Here is an 18,885-nt window from a genome sequence, read left to right as displayed (position 1 = left end):
AGCATTGATCACCCTGTGTGATGGGGGCTGGGGAGCTTGTTTTTGATGTTTTAATACTGAGTCAGAAATGAGAGCTCAGAGTTGTTAATGAGAGGAGCACATGCCTTTTATTATTATTCATTTTTCTGTCTTAAGGAGACCAAGGGGGAGTTGTGCACAGAGGGGTGAGAAAGAAATCATTAGCCTCTTCAGATTTGCACTGCAGATTAATGTGGGGGACTGAGGCTGATGCCTTTTAAGCCTCTTGCATATTTGCCAGGTTAACTTTTTAACTTGATCCCTTTCTTTACTTTTTTTTTTTTTTTTTCCTCACTAAAAAGCTTTCCACTTATGGATTTAAAAGGTCTTAAGGTTGAGCAGAAATCAGAAGCTGATTTATCGTATAAGTATCCTTAGCAGGCATTTTGGCCAATGCTGTATTAAACTTACTCTAAAGTTAATCAATTTTTTCCTTCCATTTTACATCTGAAGAAATGTGATTTTTTGTATGTCTCCACTCCACTTGCCTCTTGCTCATTTTGTAGCACTTCACAATGTTCACAGTGCAAGACCGATTGTTTCCAAGTATACATCCAGCTCAGAAGGCTGGGGATGGCAATTCAGACATTATTTTATGCTGACCTCAGTATTCACATTTTGTTTCTCCTGCTGGTCGGTACATAACAGGAAAGTCTTATTATGATTGTCAGGAGCGGAGGGCAGATCTGAGCTTGTGCTGTGGGAGGGAAAGGAAAATGCTCGCTGTTGTGGTACAACATGGAGCGAGGGCTCAGGCTGGGGGAGACGTGTTAGATATTTAGAGATGCATCTTCAGTGCAGACACAAAACAGAGATCCTGCCTGCTTATGAACGCTGAAGATCTCCTAACACGTGTTGCAACAGCAAGCGCCTTAGCCGGAGTATCTGAGGTAATTAGTCAGTCTGCCTGCATTCCTCCTGCAGCCTCAATTAATTATGAGGCTCTCTTTAACTTCTGGTCAAAATCGTTCCGTCGTGGTGTTACATGATGTTAACCAGCTGCCACCTACTGCTTCCATCGATACTTTATAAATACTGTACAAAGGACTTGAAAGCAAGGTCTCTGGCGTGTGAGTGCAAGCTCTGCTCCTGCTGATCTCTTCCTCCCTGAGCACTTGGTCTGAGAAAAGGATGACAAGATCCTGTCCATACCAGTAGCAAATACAGAAGCTATAGCAGGCAAATGCCATAGTGTGCTACAAGGGGAAAGCTGCTGCTTTTGGTGTTTCATCCTTTACCAACTGAAATACAAACACAGGTCGGTCGGCAGTGAGAAATGCAAGCAGCTTCAGTGGGAAGAGCTGCTCTGAAACACATCTAGTGGTGGCAGTTTCTTGGGCAAGGTTTACAGGGAAAGTAGGTTGCATCTTTGATTAGGCCTATTGATACTGTTGGGGGAGGTAACCTTTCAAACATGCAAACGTGGCTTCTCATGTCTGAAATAGAAGCACAAGCCTCCAAAACTAAATAAATACATGTTGAGAACACTTTCTCTGAGTTTAGCAAAGTTATGTTAATCACTTCGACCATCTGTTGGAGAAAATGTGGTTGTGAAGCTGGGGTAGGTTAGGGGTATGTTAGTGGAGAAGCGGTAATAAAGCTGTCGGTCCCTTTAGTATGGCTTTAAGTGGCCATTGGCAAAGGTTCTTGGGAAATGGGTTTTAATTGCTTGTTTTTCCTAGTAATGTTACAGTTCCTTTTTAAAAGTAAGATTTTCTGAAAAATGTGTTTCCTGTAAGGCCCCAAAAACACGATGTATTGGCTCCGTATCCTCACAGCAGCAAAGTTCCTCAGACCTTCACAAGGCCAAGGCTGGAGCTCCCTCGTCTGCTCACCCTAAAGTCAGTCACCCCCAGGACTGCAGCTGGTGCCTAAAGGCCTGCTGGAGGACCTTTCCAGCCTGGCGGCCTCTCCTGTCCTTAAAGACATCGTGAAATGTCTAAAAATGGCTTGGATGTCATTATGACACTTGGGCGTTTCTCCGGGAGAAGCTGTTGTTTGTTTAAATAAGGCCTCAGAGGAGGCGCTTGCTGTCCTTGGACCACCGGTGATTGGCGACCCCAACAGAAGTGTCCAGGGAAAGGACACCAGAGACGTGTGGCAGAAATGTGATTAATCTTCACCAGGCAGCCATGTCAGAGCCACCTCCAAATTGTTGGACTCCACACTCAATGTGTAGCGAGTATATTGTGACCAGCCTCCTGTCTTTTTCAATTACCTTCTCTCTGTCTCCGAATTGCCAAGACATCAGTCTTGTCTGAATGCTTCCTTATACCATGTGGATGTGCTAATGCAAGTTGTAATCTATCCTCATTACAGCATTTCCTGTCAGTGACTCTCATGCGGGCCAAAAGAGGTACAATTACAGGGAAAAGCAGTATTCAGCAAAAAGTAACCACCTGCTTAGGTTGTCCCGCTGCTTTTTTGGAATTATCCAGTGACACCTGAGAGCGACTTCTTCATCTGATCTTGTATCTGATCTGAAGGAAACAGTACAAGTATTTGAGGCCATATATGAAGTATTCTGGAAGTATGTTAAGTCTCATGGTTTATAAACATCTCCCCAAATGTGTAATTTATGGAAGGCTGTAGAGATGAGATGTGCTGAGTGGAGTCAGAAACCTTTCGGGGGGCAGGTGGTAGAACCCCGAATGGATAACGATGCATGACTCCATGAAGAATAACAAAATGCAGAGTTTGGGGGGAGTATCGTTTCCCCCTTCTGCTGCACAGGTTTCCATGATTTGACAAACTTGGTTGTTCAGGCAATGCGATCAGTGCCTCCTGGACCATGCACCGCAGTGCTCTGATCTCACATTGAGAGAAAGGGAATAAAGGCTTCCATGTGATAGATGTCACTTACTGTTCTCCATTATTATGTAGGCAGAAGAACTGATACAGCAAATGAAACTCAGTTGATGAGGGCAGTAGAACCATGTAATTCATCTTAACTGTTGCAGAATCTCTGCAGCAACACTGGCTCTTTTGATTTTGTTACAGAAGTCAAGGAAATACAGTGCTTGTACAAGATCTCTCTTACTTTCCTACCGGTCATACCCGAGTTAGGAGCCCGGTCCTGCAGCTCTTAGAGATCCCTTAGGGATTCTTGGAGAATCCAGTTCTATGAAGGGGTGTGCGTGTTAGCTTTTTTTTTTTCTTCCCATTTAGACAATAGTAGCGAATCGTGTGCTTTGAATATTTAAGCATTAAAAGAGGGTTTTGCTGAACCAAGTTGAAGATTGCTCTTCTGCAGATCAAGAGAATGAAACTATTGCCTGGTATGACCATCTGCGAGAATGAGATTGAATAATGACATTACTACACTAAAGTATGGGTTCATTGACGTCAGATTTTGCTCAAACTTGGTGAGAGCGAATCAGGCTACTTAGCCTTCAAGTTTCATCATCTTCCCTCCATCACTCACTAATGGCTTATGCCTTGGGGATCAGCAAAATCATAGCTAAAAATATTATCCTAATACACCTGATCAGTTACAGAATATAATACATGAAAGAAAATGCCTTTTCAACCCCTGGTATAATTACTTCTGTCTCTTCATGATGAATCATAAATGTTCTTGTGATAGCTACATGAATAATTTGTAGCAATTTTAAAATATAATTTTCTATGTAAGTTCTTCTGTTGACAAATTGTCTACAAATAGCTTATTGACTTCTCAATTGCATGAGTTTTTTCAAATTATTCATGGATTGTTTCTTGTTTTGCTGGTTGTTTACAAGCAATTCCTTTTTAGTATTCAGTAGCTGGTATTCAAGTGTTCAGCTTCCAGCTGCACAATTCTGTTTGGATTTTGACATATAGGTCACACAGTAGTATTTCTGGTCCTTGACTAAATGCGTATAATTCATAGGATTTAGCTTTTTGCACGAATATTTGCATTGAATTACAAAATTTTTATTCTGCAGTCTCTCTTCAATGTTTGTTTAAAAAGAATTGTTTCAGTTTCTGCTGATAATCTTATTTAGAGGGGTATTTATGGAAATACTAATACACGGTGGACATTACCATAAATGAGCAAATTTGCTGTAAAGCTTCAGCTATTCGCTCAATTGCATTTTTATGAATTTAACCGTTTGCCCATCTTCTTACTAAGATATTAAAATATTAATCTTTATTATACTTGTTTTTTTCCATATGTGAAAAAAGCAATTATATGAAAAAGATCCACATCAGTATTGTTAGTAGTTATACACATGCCTGTGGAAATGGCCTTTAGTGACCTCTATCATCAGAGCTAACTGCCCACTGCCTTACCTGTGTTCTTCCATCTAATATTAGATTTTTCTTTTTATATATACCTGGAACCCCACAGTTCTGTTTAAAGCTGCAGTACTGTGAATATAAACCAAGAGATGCATAAAATCCAACACTATAACTAGACAAGCCAGGGCTATTAGCTGAGCAATAGCTGGGCACCCTCCTAAGCCCTAGTCTTTGGGCTGTTGTCTCACTTGACTCTTTCTCCCTTGCTGTCCGCTCCAGAGAGAGAAGATACAAAGAGCGCATGTTTGGAGACCTTTCAGACCCCAGGTTGCGTTGCAAAGCAATGCTGAGGACGTGTTTGAAATTCTTTTACACATTTTTAAAGTAACAGTGAGAAGCATGCACTCTTGCTGTTCAGAGATAAGGGAAAATTGCCCTTGAAGAACTGAAGTGGCCGAAATACAAAATATCTTAGTGCATTTTGAATCATTTCAAAAATTCTTCTCTCTTTTTTTTTTTTTTTCTCTTCACGTATTCAAATAACCACAATGTGAGGCATTGTGAGTTTGTCCACTCTGGATTATGTTTGCTGTACTTCCCTACACCTTTCATTGGTCCCTGGGGCTCAGGGTTGTGTTTATTAGAAATGAATGTTTAATGTCTGCCTTGAAGAGCTACTTGTCTGGCTTGAATATGCTGGTTGCAAGACTCTGGAAATGGCTGTACGCAGAGAAGGGCCCTGTTGAGTACTGTCTGAGTACGCTGTTGCGTCTCGCAGCTGTTTTTAGTGAGGGCTTTTGTGTTGTATTGGTTGGCAGCTCCTTTGGTAGAGGAGAATGTGGTGAGGAGATGACCCCATTTATTTTGTTTGACCTTCATTGCCCATTAACTCCTGGTGCAGGAGCCTGCTGTCTGAGTGTACACTGCAGAGACAGGAAGGACGAAGGAAATCCCTGACTTGCCTGGCCCTAGGTAAGAGCAGGACAGTATGCCCACCTTTCAAAGGAGGCACTAGGGAAGAAAAGATCATGGTGAGTCAAAGCTTCCTCCACCTCTCCTGGTCCTGAGGATAGGTCCAAGGGGGAGAAGGGCTCTGCTTCTAGACATGCGTCCTGTAGTGTTGCTCTTACCACTCCCATCTGTGATGGCAGCTGATGCCTGAGCCTCATTTGTCCTTCTCACCTGATTTTCATTTAAATACAGCTGCTTCAGGTAGTATGTAGGAGATAGGGTAGGTTGAATGCTTTAGCAACACATATCCTTGAAGTCCTGGCAAATTTACTGTGAGGTGTGCTTAGATGAGAAATCTTACGCTTCTCTGCCATTATTATCATGACACTGTGTTGCCTGTGCCTTGGAAAAGGTGCCTGATGCTTTGCCTAGATGGACTGAAGCTGTGTAAGTGTTAATGAACCTCTCAAAGGTTGAAACCCATCAGTACTACTTGGGCTGTGTGTGTGCAAAAGAGGGAGGCTGTGAAGCTGTGAAGCCTCCCTCTTTTGGGGGGTACATGGGCTCACTTGCCATGTACTAGAAGACATTTTTCAGCTGGTGGAAATTATTTAGTCAAGGACCTAGCTTGAGCTCTTTGCAGACTGCTGTATCTTTCCAACTGGTAGCCTGACATTGGAGCTGACTTAAGTAATCATGGGTTATAAGCAACAGCTTTCACCAGGTGAGCCAAAGGGAACAAAGGTTTCCCCCTTGGGGAGCTCTATTCAGCTTATTGCAGCTAGAAGCTGCTTTCTGAAAGCCTTTAAACACCTAGCTCCATCCAAAATGGAGTATAGCTGTAGGAAGCAGGTAATGCTCTCTTAGCAGCTAAGCTGTAACCATGCTGGGAGCCTTTTTGTGTGCCCAAGAGTCCAAAACAAATAATTCAGCAGAGAGTTTTTGTGCAGTTGATACTTCTCTTGTGGTGTGGTTTGCTGAGGGCAGTCCCTGCCTAATGAGCCTGGATGCTGCCTCCTTTAGACTCTTGCAGAGTTGTGCAGTCAGAAGCCGCGTGCTTGGAAAAGCTCCTGTCATTGATTGTAAGGCCAACAGGCTGTTTTGGTTCACACCCTTTCTTAGTCTTTTACAGTTAGTATTGGTCTCTTTTTTCCCTATCTCACTGTTTCTAGTCTGACGCAAAATAGTGAAGTACAGACGTGCCATTTATTAAAATGCTGAAAAAAGTTGAAATAAAAAAAATCAGAAGAAGGGTAAGGGAAAGGTCAGGCAAAGGTAAGTCTGTGTTCATTTTTAAGAAATAGCTTTGCAGGCAGCTCCTAATAGAAAAACACAATGCACAGTCTTGGTTGGGAGGAATAGTTCCTACAACAAGCAAAGAGTATTTGTGGTCTTGTTGTCAGGAGCAAACCTGAGACTCAGAAGCTTTCCACATTGTACAGGCTGATAAAAAAATGTGTTTTGGCTTCCACAGCCTGTTACATGACCAGGCTCCAAGAATAACACAGACAATAAAATCAGCATGTGTTTTATTTTGGAAACCCTTTAAAATTGTGGGGTAAATCAGCAAGGCAGAAGTCCCGCCTTTCCAGAGATGTCTAAAAGTTTAGGGAGTGCCGGAGGTTTTTGTGCTCCATTATTTCAGAGGGCCAGGTTTGTAAACTGCTAAGCATTTCTTGCCTGAAGACTCTTGGATAGGCAGCTTGAGACGTTTTTGTAGGTGAAGCCCCCCTGTGCCACTTCCAAAACCTCTGTCCTTCACCATGAAGCTTTTCCACATCCATCTGTTGGGATCTGGCTGTGTTTCTGTTGCAGACATAAGGGTTTTGTCCTCAGTTTCAGTGGAGTTGTAGTTTCTCTCAGTCATCCCTCCTCTTGTTTTCAGCAGGCTCAGAAGCACTCCTCTGCTAACTGGCTAACAGACTTCTCCAAAAAGGGTATTCTCTGACAATTTAGTGGCTTTTACAGAATAAAACATTGTCTTACACTTCAGTAACTATGGGAGAGCGAGGAAGCAATGTTCCTTTGCTGACACACAGTGACAGCGAGCCAGAGAGCTCTCTTTGTGTAGCTTTTAGAAGGGTGGCATCCTGTTTCTCAAGGATCCTTTGGGAACTGGGTTTATTCAGCATTGTTACAGAACATGAAGTGTATTTAGTTCTGCCTATGCCCTGTAATAGCAACAATAGCTCCTAAACTAAGCTGCCTGACCAGCTCCACGTTTGTGACTTCCATTATGCAATCCTGCTCTCTGTTACTGACTGCTTGAAGCTGTTGAATGAGAGGACAGAAGAGAGCAACAGTGGGATGGATCGGGGAAAAAGAAGTTGATGAAAAACATTTGCAAATAGGGGATGTGCACTAGAAATGAAAGCTGGCAAGAGTGCTCAAGACTACCATCATGAGAAAGTACCAGCGAAAATTAAAGAACTGCCTTCTCCCTGCTCAGTCCTTTCTGATGTACTCTAATTTTGCCATGCAATACAAATGGCTTTAAGCTGCTTGTACAACTTAGCTAAGGAAAAAGTTACTTCACCTCTATATTTTTACCACGTGCTTGAACTGCTAATTTACAAGTAGTCATATTTCTTTTGGACCATTGAAAAGTTTTGACCACTTTTACATTGCATTCCAGACAATGTCTGTTAGATATGGTCTTTCCTGAAGGATTGATGATCAAAAAATATTCCTTTTTTTCCCTTGCTTTTTTAAACGTACAGGGAGTAGAAAGTGAGAAGAAAAACATGGCTTTTAAAGTAATCATAATTTCCTATTTGTATTTTCTGGGAGAAGAAGAAAAGAACGGATGCATCCCTTTGCCCCGCTAACCTGGTGTTCTTCCTTATCTGCTGCTGCTTGTCTGGCTGGCTCTGGATGTTGTGCATCCCTTCTGGTGACAGGCTTTCTGTGCTGAATGGGTGCCTTTCTGTTGTGCAGACAGAGTAAATCCTTTTGAGGATTTATCTTGTTAAGGGTGTTTACATTCTAGCATTTGATTCTTGGTTCTTGAAAATCCATTAGCTGCTTCTTTAGGGCTTGGCTCTGCACTGACTACAGTTTCTTCCCATGAACAAACCTACAGTGCCATTTCTGACCAGGTCAGTTAAAATATACTTCCACATGTGCTAAGTGTTGTGTTCCTTACATGTTCCTCATACAAAGAAGTTGATTTTTATTGTGGTTTATTTGGATCTACGCACAGCTGGAGCCACCAGGAATTCTGTGAAGAAGGTAGCCGAGGACAGCAGAAGAAAGTTGGACATTGAGTGATGAAGGTTGGGGCAGCATTGCATGTGGGCAAGGAGACCTGACCTGGTGCAGAAGCAAAACAAGGATATAAGTGTAGAGGGAGGTTTCCTCCATATCTTGAAAAATCATCTTCCTTTACTCTTTGCACTTGGCAATCTGATTTCATGATCACAAGACTCATTAGTCTGAAGGGCTGAAACCTGTGAACCCTGTGCTAGATGCTTGGAACATGATGAAAATGCCAAGGAGCAATATGTAATAGCTTTGTTACTGTGGTCAGAAGGATTTAGACTGAGTTGCGGGCATTGGAATGGAATTTCGCAAGCTTTTACTCTTCATTTCAAGAGGATAATAGAACTGCATTGCATATCCTTCTCCATAACTGCCTATGACTTTCTCCTCGGCCTTTCTCACTTGATTATTAGTTTTGTGTGTGTGCGCTTTTTCCTCTTGAAATACTAAGTCCTTTAAAATTATTACGTCTTCAAAGAAAAACAACCAGGTCTTAGGAGGCATTTTTGGAGGTGGTGGGAATCTGGAGTTTGTTTGAAGACAGGGGATCTGGAGAAGATAAAGCAGAGAGATCAGCTATGCAGAGCTAATGGTGCATTCCAAAAGAGAATTGAAGAGCTGTACTGCTCACTCCGGTCTGTATTAGTTTTATTTCACTCAGAAATCTTTTGAAGCGCCAGAATCACACGCACCTATATTATACATAGACCTGTGGAAACCGTAAGCCCTTCCTTGGAGTAAGCAAATGATGCTAATTCCTGAGCAGGAATCAAAGCTTTTCCAGACTAACCTCTCTACCACCATGTGCTTGAACTGCTAGTAATAGACACACGCTCTCGCTGCACAAATAGTGTGCTGCTTTCAGTGCCTTTTTGCTTTGCACCCTTGGATGTTGCCATAATTCTGGGAACATCCTGCTCAGAGGTGTCAGTGCATCTGCTCAGGTGAATCTGAAGAAAGAGTTCTGAGAGGTAGATGGGAGCCTTTGAAAAATCTGATAGAAAACAGCTGGATCACCAGAACTAAAAGAGCGATGGATCCAAGTGTGAAAACACAAGTGCTGTGCCACAGCATCCCAGGGAGCAGCCAGACCTTTAGTTAAGGGAAGAGGAGAGCGCTGCAAAAGCAAACCTAAATTATAGTTCAAGCTGACAGAAAGCTTTATTTCTGCATCAAACAAGAAACAATGACTTGAAAAACAGTTAATTATACACTATAAATATTTCAAACGCTTATTATAAGGAGATGTAAAAAGAATAGAAATTGGTATTAATAATGCAAATGCTTTTGTTAGGCAACCTGCTTCCTCAAAGTAGGTAATTTAATCCTAATGCTCAGGAAGTGCTATTGGTTTCTTTTTCCAATAAGTTTATTAGGCAAAGAGGGCATTTGGATTAATGAGAGGCAGAGGTGGTGGGAAAACACTCAGTTATCCTTACCTTTTGGGAAGCCTGGGTAATTAATGAAACCTTTGCAAGCACTATCTTTCATTCAGCATAATTGCAAAGTAATTCTCTGGTAGGGATAGCATCTGTGTTGATTGATAACACACAGGTAATATATGAAACATCTGCTTCAGAAGTCTATGTGCTAGTATGGTCCTAACTGAGCTGGTCAGCTGAATGCCCCACAGTAAGGTATATTAAAAACCTCCACGAAACAGCACATACCAGCATTTGCTGTTCATTTGGAGGGGGGAAACTGGCCTCTTTAGGGCAGTTTTTGGTTGCCAGCTGAGAATTCGTTGTGCTCATTTACGCCAGAATCCATAAACCTAACCCCTGGAAATGAGAAGCAAGTCAATAGGTTGTGGATGAACTTTAGAAGCTGTAAAAGAAATAACTTCTGGGGAAAGACATGAGAATGGGAAAGGAAGAAACAATTATTTTCATACTAAAGGGATAAACTTAAGATTGAAGATGTTCCCTTTCCAGGTCTGCCACTGGTTTCCTATCTGAGTTCTCCAGTATTTCTTTGGGTTTCTACTAGCCATCTGCAACAAGGGAAATACAAATTATTCCCACTTTTTGTCTTTTTAGGCAGCACTTTTTTTTTTTTTAGAGGAACTCCTTTACCTTAGTAGCCAGGGGAGATAATTAATGCATTTCTGCAGTGCAGCTGTTAGCAGCTTGGTGTGAGGCTCCGTGGGCTCCATGGCTGTTCACACTCCCCCCAGCTCACTGAATAAATACCACCCACCCTTAACGCAGGTTTCAGAAGGGTGTCAGCTCAACCCTTTTGACGGCTTTGGACGTCACGATCCCTAGTCTCCCTGGGTGTAATTTCTGTGGGAAAAAGTTACTTTGCTAGGGAGGTAGGTACTTTTCATCTCCAGCATCGTGTTGATACTGTTCGGCAGGGCGAGCTGTGGTCTGGGCTGCAACTGGAGCTGCATCTGCTGCTCTGGGAATGCCAAGCCTTGCATCTGATCTGGAATGCCAATGAGCCCATATAAAGCTGTTAATGTCTGTGTGAGGTTTTTTAGCCCTCATTACCAACCTGATAGAAAGATAATTCCTCAGCTGCTGTTCCAACCTGTGGGATTTTACCCACTTAATTAATTTTCTTTCTTGTTAAAGAAGATTTTTTTTTTTTTTTAAATGCACAAGAAGCTGTGCTCGACTTGCTTTTGAGGGACTCTTCTCATGTCTATATCAAAGGCACAGAGGCCCCAGAAACTGGTGTATGAGCCCCGGGGGCGGCGTGCCTCTGCAAGGCTGAGCTGGGAAGCTTTGCCTCATGTGCCAAGGGCGGGATGCAGCAGGGCAGCCACCTCCATGCAGCAGCGGGGACCCTGCTGCCCTTCCTGGCTCCCCCCCTTTTGCCACCTCTCAGCAATAAAATGGAAGCTTGTGATGTGACCCAAGGGTGACAAACTGCACGCCAAATGCCCACTGAGAGTTAAGAGTGCCAGCCCACACCACCCTCCCCAACCTTTCAGCATGTCAGCAAGCTGTCTGTGTAAATAAATGTACATATCAAACAATAAGCAGATGCCTTTTTAACATGCACTGTTTCAGGCTGAGATATTCCTTTCTGGTGCTGCTCATCTCTGCATCTGTCAAGTTAATGCCAACTCCGCAGCTCCCTTTCAGTTGTTTTTAATGCACAGAGATTTGTGTTGTGGTAAGTGTAAAATATAATGAGGAATTGGCTTGTTTTACATCTGTTTTGGTGTTACTTGTGATTTATAAAATGTTAAATGTGAACACTTCTGGGTGCCTCCCATCTCTGCATAAGTAAATAGTGCAAACTCTCGTTCCTTATGCTCGATTAAGTAGCTTTCTGCAAGGATACATATGATTATACAAGTATATGGGGATGGAAAAAAAGTCATTTGAAAAACATACCACCTCCAGGGCCCCAAAGTGAACAAACACTGAATTGGGGAAAAGGCTGTGATCAGGGTTGGATTGGAAAAAAAACAAAACAAAACAACCCAAAAGTACTTCATTCCAGCAGAGTCTGTTGTACTCCTTAAATCAAACCAGACTCAGGAGGCGCAGAGTCCAAAGCCCCTGGGCTGTGTCTTAGTGCAGTGCTGCGGAAGGGACACCCAGGAGCTGCTATGCTGGGTCAGATCCTGCCTGATCCAGGGTCCTGCCTCCGATAGCCAGCAGTGACGAGGGAGATTGGAAGACCAGGGCAGATGATCAGGAGAAATTCCACATGAGGCTTCTGTTTTTGCTTTCATATTAAAAACGCATTGAGCCTAGATGACCCATAATCTATCTCTGTCCCTCTGCACCAGCCTCAGAGAAGGTCCCTGGTTTTTATTGTCCCTCCCCATTTCTCACACATGCTGTTGCTTTTGCTGTAGTCAGATGCAAAGGAGTCATGCTAATTAAAAAAGAAAAAAAAAATCAGACTGCTTATGCAGGCACCAAGTCTTGAAGACAGCTTTGTCAGGATTTTCTGAGGTCTGCTGAGAGAAAGGGAAATATTCCTGCTGCCTGAGATGCTCCGAATTGGATTAGATAGAAACAAAGCCAGGGGAGGGGAGAGGCATGATCCTCCTCTGGAGACGAGGATTTAGGTGACCTATGATATCTTCTTTTTCTTACTGCTCCTTGAATAGGGATGATTGAAATCTCTCATCTGAGCATGTATGCACACAAGACAAAATGCAATATTAGCGACCCTAAATGTATTAGAGCTCTCCGCTGCTGCTCACAGCGGTACGTCAGCTGGAATAGTAATAGGGAATGAATGTTTTTTGCGTACAAGGAAAACACTGTTCTTCCATAATAGAAAGGGAAAATTGGCACAAAAATTGCCTTTGAATCACATTTTTGATGACTCTTAGTAGCTTGTGCACCTGCCTGTGACACTTTCCATCTCGCAGTTTCAGAACACTGTACAAAAACAAATAAATGAATCTTCTTTTTCTGCCTGTCCCCACAAGCTGGGAGTTACTGTCCAATAATGTCTGAAAGGACTAGGACCGAGTTCAGTGGAGAGGTTTCTGTTAGGCAGCAGACACTTTGTCCTGTGCCGAAATACAGACATATGCATTTTCTACATGCAAGCGCTTGCGCCTGTGAAGTACTTGCCTGTCCCCTTTTAAGAAGCCAGAATGTGGTCTGTATGTGTGTATTTGAAATGCTGCCCTGTGCAGAACAGGGGGGAGGCCTGTAAAAAGCAAAACAAAACATTAACAGAATGTTGAACCTCAGGTGAAAACATGGGAGTCCTCTAGGACGTGGGCAAGGAGAACATCTGCACGGGTACCTGTTGGGTGGGCCCATGCTCAGCTCAGCAGACCACACTGCTCTTCTGGCACATGAAATGAATTCTCAGGGTGCAGAGTGCCTTCGACTGTAGCTCTTGGGCTGGACACAGCGTGCTGCAGTACTCCTGCGTCCCGCTGAGCCCTCTGCCTTTTCTGGGGACGTGCGAGAGAGCCCTGCAGCAGAGGGCTGATACCCACGTGCACGACAGGTGTTTCCTGCCATGTGCTCTGGTGTGACGTTAGCACTTACCAGCCACCTTGTTAGTGGCATTGTAATCTGTGGGATAGCCCAAAAATGCTAGCTCAGCTCAATGTGGATGTCTTCTCCAGACAGCACTACAGCAAATGACACCTCAAGGTGTCTGGCTGCGGCCTGTCTCAGCGTCTCATGGGACTGCTGGATGGACTTGCTGACAGGACCTCATCCCCCAGCTTTTCATCTCCCCCTGCAGCTGCTGTTAAACTCCAGTGGAGCAGCTGATGCTCCAGGTGTGCATGCACACAGCTGCCATGGGCTTTGGGATGTCGGAGGGGCTGGACATGGCAAAAGGCTTCATTTTCAAAAGGGAGCAAAGATGCGAGGTAGACTGGGAAGGAGAGGAGAGGTGGTGCTATGAAATGGATTTGCGTGGCGCCAGCTTCGTATCTGAATTGGAGCTGTCAGGGAGAACGAGATCCAGACTCGGTGCTGTTCTCTGGAGAGAAGCACTTAGGGAGCGATTGCTCTGTTAAGCGCTGGCTCCACCTCTCTGCCCCACGTCTGGCTGACTTTGGCAAGGGGAAAACTCACAAGATCTGGCACGAGCCATCCTCCCTTCCCGCTGGCCTTCCCCGCCTTTCTCCAGGCTCCGATTTGCCTTCTCTTGCTTACTGCTTTTACCACCTGAGCATCTCCCCCTGAACCCTCCTCCTCCTGGCTCTGTTGCTATCTTGGTTCCCCTCACCTCATTCAGGTGCACAGGGAAGAGATAATCTTTACCAGGGTAGGAAGAAGTGACTAAGGCAAGGTCACAATCACCTCCTCGAACCCGATACTGAGGTATGTGTCTTATGTGTGTCATTGCTGTTTCTGACAGGTTGACCATCCTGGATCCCTGCTCTAGGGACTTCAAGCAAGGATCCGGACTGATGCGTGTTTCATACGACCCGACTTCTTGAGGCAAATAAGCAGTGCTCTGAAGGCCTGTCCCCTTGAAGCAGCACACAGGTAAGACAGGTGGCACTGATGATGCTCAGGCTGCTGCTGCTGGGCTCTGGCCATGCTAGGGCTTGCAGCAGTGGAGTAAGCAAAGGACTTGTTCCTTTCAGTTGGCTCAAGAGAGGTTTTGTCACCTCTGCCTGACATATCTGTAAGGGTGAAACCTTATGTTGTGTTTACAGCACAGGGAATGTTTTTCATCAAAAATGTACTTTCAGAGGATCAAGACTGAGTTAAGCTTTTTAAGAAAAGGAAGAAAGAAGCACGTATGGGGGAGAGGGTTTAAGTAAGAAATTAATTAAATTGTTTAGTTTTTGACTGGGCAAGATGTCTTAGGTCAAAAGTGAAAAGAAAAAAACAAACAGATTGCCCCTCTAGTTCTGATTGCAATGACTCATGGCAACCAGATCTAGAAAAGCAGAGGCCCTTTAGTCCAAACCCTTAATCCCCTACTAGTATGAAACATTGTTCCCAGCAGTGCCTACCAGTCCTGTTTTAAATGATGGGATTTTTCCCTTGTCCCCTTGGGATACTATTCCACAGTTTAATAGAATTAATCTGCTTACTTCTCTTTCAACCCCTGACCACTGCAGATGCAATTAGTAGTAGGCGATGGGAGGATTCTGTTTCCTATGCTGTATTACGAAGGCTTAGGGCTGTATTGTGTTAAACCAGACATCAGTAGCAAGCATGTATGCAAGAGTGTGGCTTATCTGTCAGTACTCATTACAGCCCCATAAACGTCTCTGAACTACAGAGTTCTCAGACTCACAGGAGCTTTTCTACAGTCATAATTCAGGATCTGATAAGGCACAGACTAATGTATTTGAATGCCTGTGAGAAAGACTGTGTGATTGGAAACTGAAGTGAAATGCAGTCATACGCTGCTTGTGCTAGAGACTCTCTGAGGCAATTTAGGTGTCTATTTCTGGAGCATTTGCTGGCCTCGCTCTTGATTTCTCTCATGGACTAGCTGGTAGGATCTACGTGAAATAGCTTTTTGCTGTGTACCGTGCTGCTGGAGGCACCACTACACCTTTCCAGCTGTGAATTTCAGGACTTCCTTAGATAAACATTGTGGGCTTCTGCTGACATTTACTGAGAGGCTCTGGTTGAATGACTAGCTGAATACAATGTCAAATAAATTGGAGCTGGAATATCGTAGCTTCTCTTATTTAGTCAATGTCTCTGCTCATCACAAAGTTGAGCTTCTGTCTGTAGCAATTCACCCATTTTTCTCCTTAAATTTGGAAAAGTTCTAGTAGCAAGAACTGTCATTTATTTTCCAAAGCACATGGATGGGATTTGGACCTGTTTACACATATATGCCGCGGTACCAGCTGACCTGTACAAACTGTTTGGGTGGACATGTGGGTTCATCCACCCCAAAAGTGAATTAAAACACACATAGTAATAGTGGAAGTTGCTACAGTGTAATTGCTGGTGGATGTTTGACCCAGACTGCAATGTGAAGCAAAGCCAGGGGTTGTGAAAAAATGCTTACATGCCAGCATTCCACATGGGCTGCTCCAGGGTACTGAGGGAGACATTTACAACCCCGTTCCTCCTCCCTGCCCATAAATCCCTGATTTTAATGTGCCGTAGCTTTTCTGGACTATTCCTCAAATAGAAAGCTTAAATATAAGCATAGTCACTGGACCGACATTTCATCATCAAGATAAGTTAGTTAAGCCTATTAAAATTTGACTAGGTCGCCTGTGTTTGTCAGATCAGAATTTCTTAAACACTGAAGATCAAGTTGCAAAGCTTTGATGTGTTCAGTGAGTCCAGTGCTAATTTGCCCATTGTTTTTAATCAGTTGAAATTCTTTTCCAGCTTGGCGCTTGGCTGCTTCATGTGGTTTTGTAGCATACTTCAAGGATGGGGAGGTGGTGACTGAAGCAAGGTGTAATGATCCATAGCACATTAGATCATCCGCAGCTTATGCTCCCTGTCCCTGCTTTGCCAGGCAAGCTTTATTCCAGTGAAAGTGTCAGTAAACCCAAGGCAAAAAGGTACCATTTCTCCTCCACTCTTCCCTTTTTCTTTTCCTTGAAAGTTTATCTTGCTGCTTGCTTTTTAAAAGCTCTGCGTTAGCTGGGGGGCTGTGAAGTAAAAGGCATGGTTTAAATACAGATGCTGGTGATAGTCCTTTCAAAAGCTGCATTTCTCAAGCTGGGAGCTATTGACCCCTTTCAGTGCAGTCACAAAGAAATCCAAGAGGAAATGGAGGGTGAGGGCCAGCAGGGAATATATATATATATAATTTTTTTCCCCCCAAGTTGTCTTCTTACTCTACCCCCTGCCAGACTGGCTATTGTGTGAGACTCCGCATGGGATACCAGTTGCCGAATAAGGAGAATAGCATCATGCTACATTCTTTCTAAAAATTGATTTTTTACAGTTGCCTTTTTTTTTTTTCCTTGCTGAAAGTGTTTCTGCTTTTGTGGAAGATCTGGGCAAAAGGACAGCAGTAGGCTCCAGAACACGTGTATACAGTCTCAGACTGTGCAAAAGATTTTGCTTTGGCTTTTGTCACAGTTTAGGTGATTAGGCAAAGCAGCAACAGCAAATGAGGTTCAGCTACTATGAGAGCAGAGGATGCTAGCGTGTATTTTCTTGCATCTTGAATGCAGTAATATTCCCCAGTAGTTTTTTGATTTTTCTTGCTTAAGAGGATGCTCAGGCAGTGGGACAGAGTCTTCCAGTGTCTCCTCTGCATCCTTCTTCAACCACAACCTACTTTTTATCGAGTGTATGCTTCCAGTCCTGATGCAAACACACAGACCTTACAAGTTGACCCTAACTTTTGCTCCCATGGTCTTCCCTGAAGAATTTCAATGCTTGAAGTTTTGAAAGGTGAAAATGTCTTCCCATCAGAATTTTGTGATTTAGGACAAAAACGGCACCACTGATCTGGGGCTTCCATTCCTCCCTGTTGCATGAAAACATGGTTTATGAGCTAACCCTGACTGCACTGTGTTAGATGAGGACGTGGGTTTTGTTTCCTGGTGCAGCAGTCATTTGTTAATGAACAGGAACTACCCGCATCGTGGAAATAAGGCTCAACTCCAAACAAATCTAGTAAGGGGCTTGCACAAAGGAACAGCTGGAGCAATGTGAGCGTGAATCCCCTGACTCCAGAAAGCAGAAGCAGGGTCTAGAGTGGGAAAAGCACAGCTCCAGGAGCTGGGAACAGAGCCAGCTCCTGGAGAGGAGTGTGGCTTTGTGCGTGCACATAGGAGCTGGCGACTCATCTTCTTGTATTCCCTCCTATCAGTAATTGGGATACAGTCTTTAGAGCTGCTCCCTGTGGTTGCCAGCACTTCTGGCTCCCTGTGATGCCCTATAAAAATCTGCTGTTTCTCCTATAAGGAATCTGTTGATTCTCCCTACAAAAATCTGTTCAGCAACCAGTAATGTAACAGACTTCCTAGAAAATAAAATTAAATAAAAAAAAAAAAAGAAAGAAAAAAGAAAAGAAACAACAAGCAAACAAAAAGAACACTCCCTCTTAGGAGCAGCAGCAGCTAATCTGGGGGCTCATTTACCACAGTTGTGTCATGATTCTCAATCTGTGTTATGCTGAAGTGTGTTCACAGCAGTAGAAAAAAATACTTTCTATTAACGCTTTCTCTTTTTCAGAAAATTAATTGTTTGATATCACCAAGGACTGTGTATGCATTGGAAACCAACTCGTTCTTTTAAAATGTTGAGCAGTTGGACAACTTTTAAAGAAACTGCAATTTTGCAAAAATGGCATAAGGACTTTTTAAAAGAATCATTGTTTTTTATAAAAGCCTAGAAAATGGAGCTGTAATGACCAAAGAAAGCACATGTCATATTTGGGAAGTTCTGATTTTCTATCATTTCTCTTCATCCTGCCAGTTGAATTGTTTGCTCACATGTCTTTGCAAAATTAGTCTCCCAGATAATCTTCCCTTAATTTGGTGGCTCCCAAACGCTGCCCACTGAGGTATCAAAATGAGATATTGCTCTCAGTGAACGGCGTGCTCAGTTCTCAGATTACCAGTGAAGCAGCTAATGATTTTTGACACTTACACGGTTGTCATTGTCCGCTCGAGTAGACGCTGTACAGAAAACCAGGAGGCTCCTCGCCCGACAGCTGTTGTCTCAAGGTCTCTGCAAGCTCCCCGGCCTCATGGTTTGGTTCCAGTTTGCTGACATTTATACCCGTGTGCTAACTGCTTCAGCCACAGACAGTACATCTGTTGTATGTACATTTATAGGTGATGGGCAAGTGCAAAGGGCAAGAGTCAGGCCCAGAGGGCAGAGCACGTTACCCCCACAGTGGCCAGCAGCAGCTGGCCCAGCTCAAGAGCTGGGCTGAAGTGGCAGCAGCTTTAAGCTCTTAATTTATCCCTGCTGCCTGCCCTAAGCCACACCACTGTTGCAGGTGCTGTAAGCTAATTCATCAGGCCATGGGTGGCTGCTGAAGAGGTGAAGTGTTTTTGTTTCTTCTCTCCCTTATGTGTCAGGA

General features: G+C 43.6%; 1 protein-coding gene across 3 annotated transcripts in view; it reads left to right on the top strand.

The window, feature by feature from the left end:
* The window catches only part of TSPAN18 (tetraspanin 18), a 109,788-nt gene that overhangs the window by 42,764 nt on the left and 48,139 nt on the right, over positions 1-18,885 (top strand). For all 3 annotated transcript variants that reach the window (XM_084287344.1, XM_084287341.1, XM_084287342.1), the window contains exon 3: positions 14,263-14,393. The gene's annotated coding sequence lies outside the window, so the exon portion shown is untranslated. The remainder of the gene's footprint in view (positions 1-14,262; positions 14,394-18,885) is intronic.

Source organism: Netta rufina, assembly GCF_964035555.1.
Source record: "Netta rufina genome assembly, chromosome: 5".
Taxonomy (NCBI): domain Eukaryota; kingdom Metazoa; phylum Chordata; class Aves; order Anseriformes; family Anatidae; genus Netta; species Netta rufina.
This window is presented reverse-complemented; position numbering and strand designations above follow the sequence as displayed.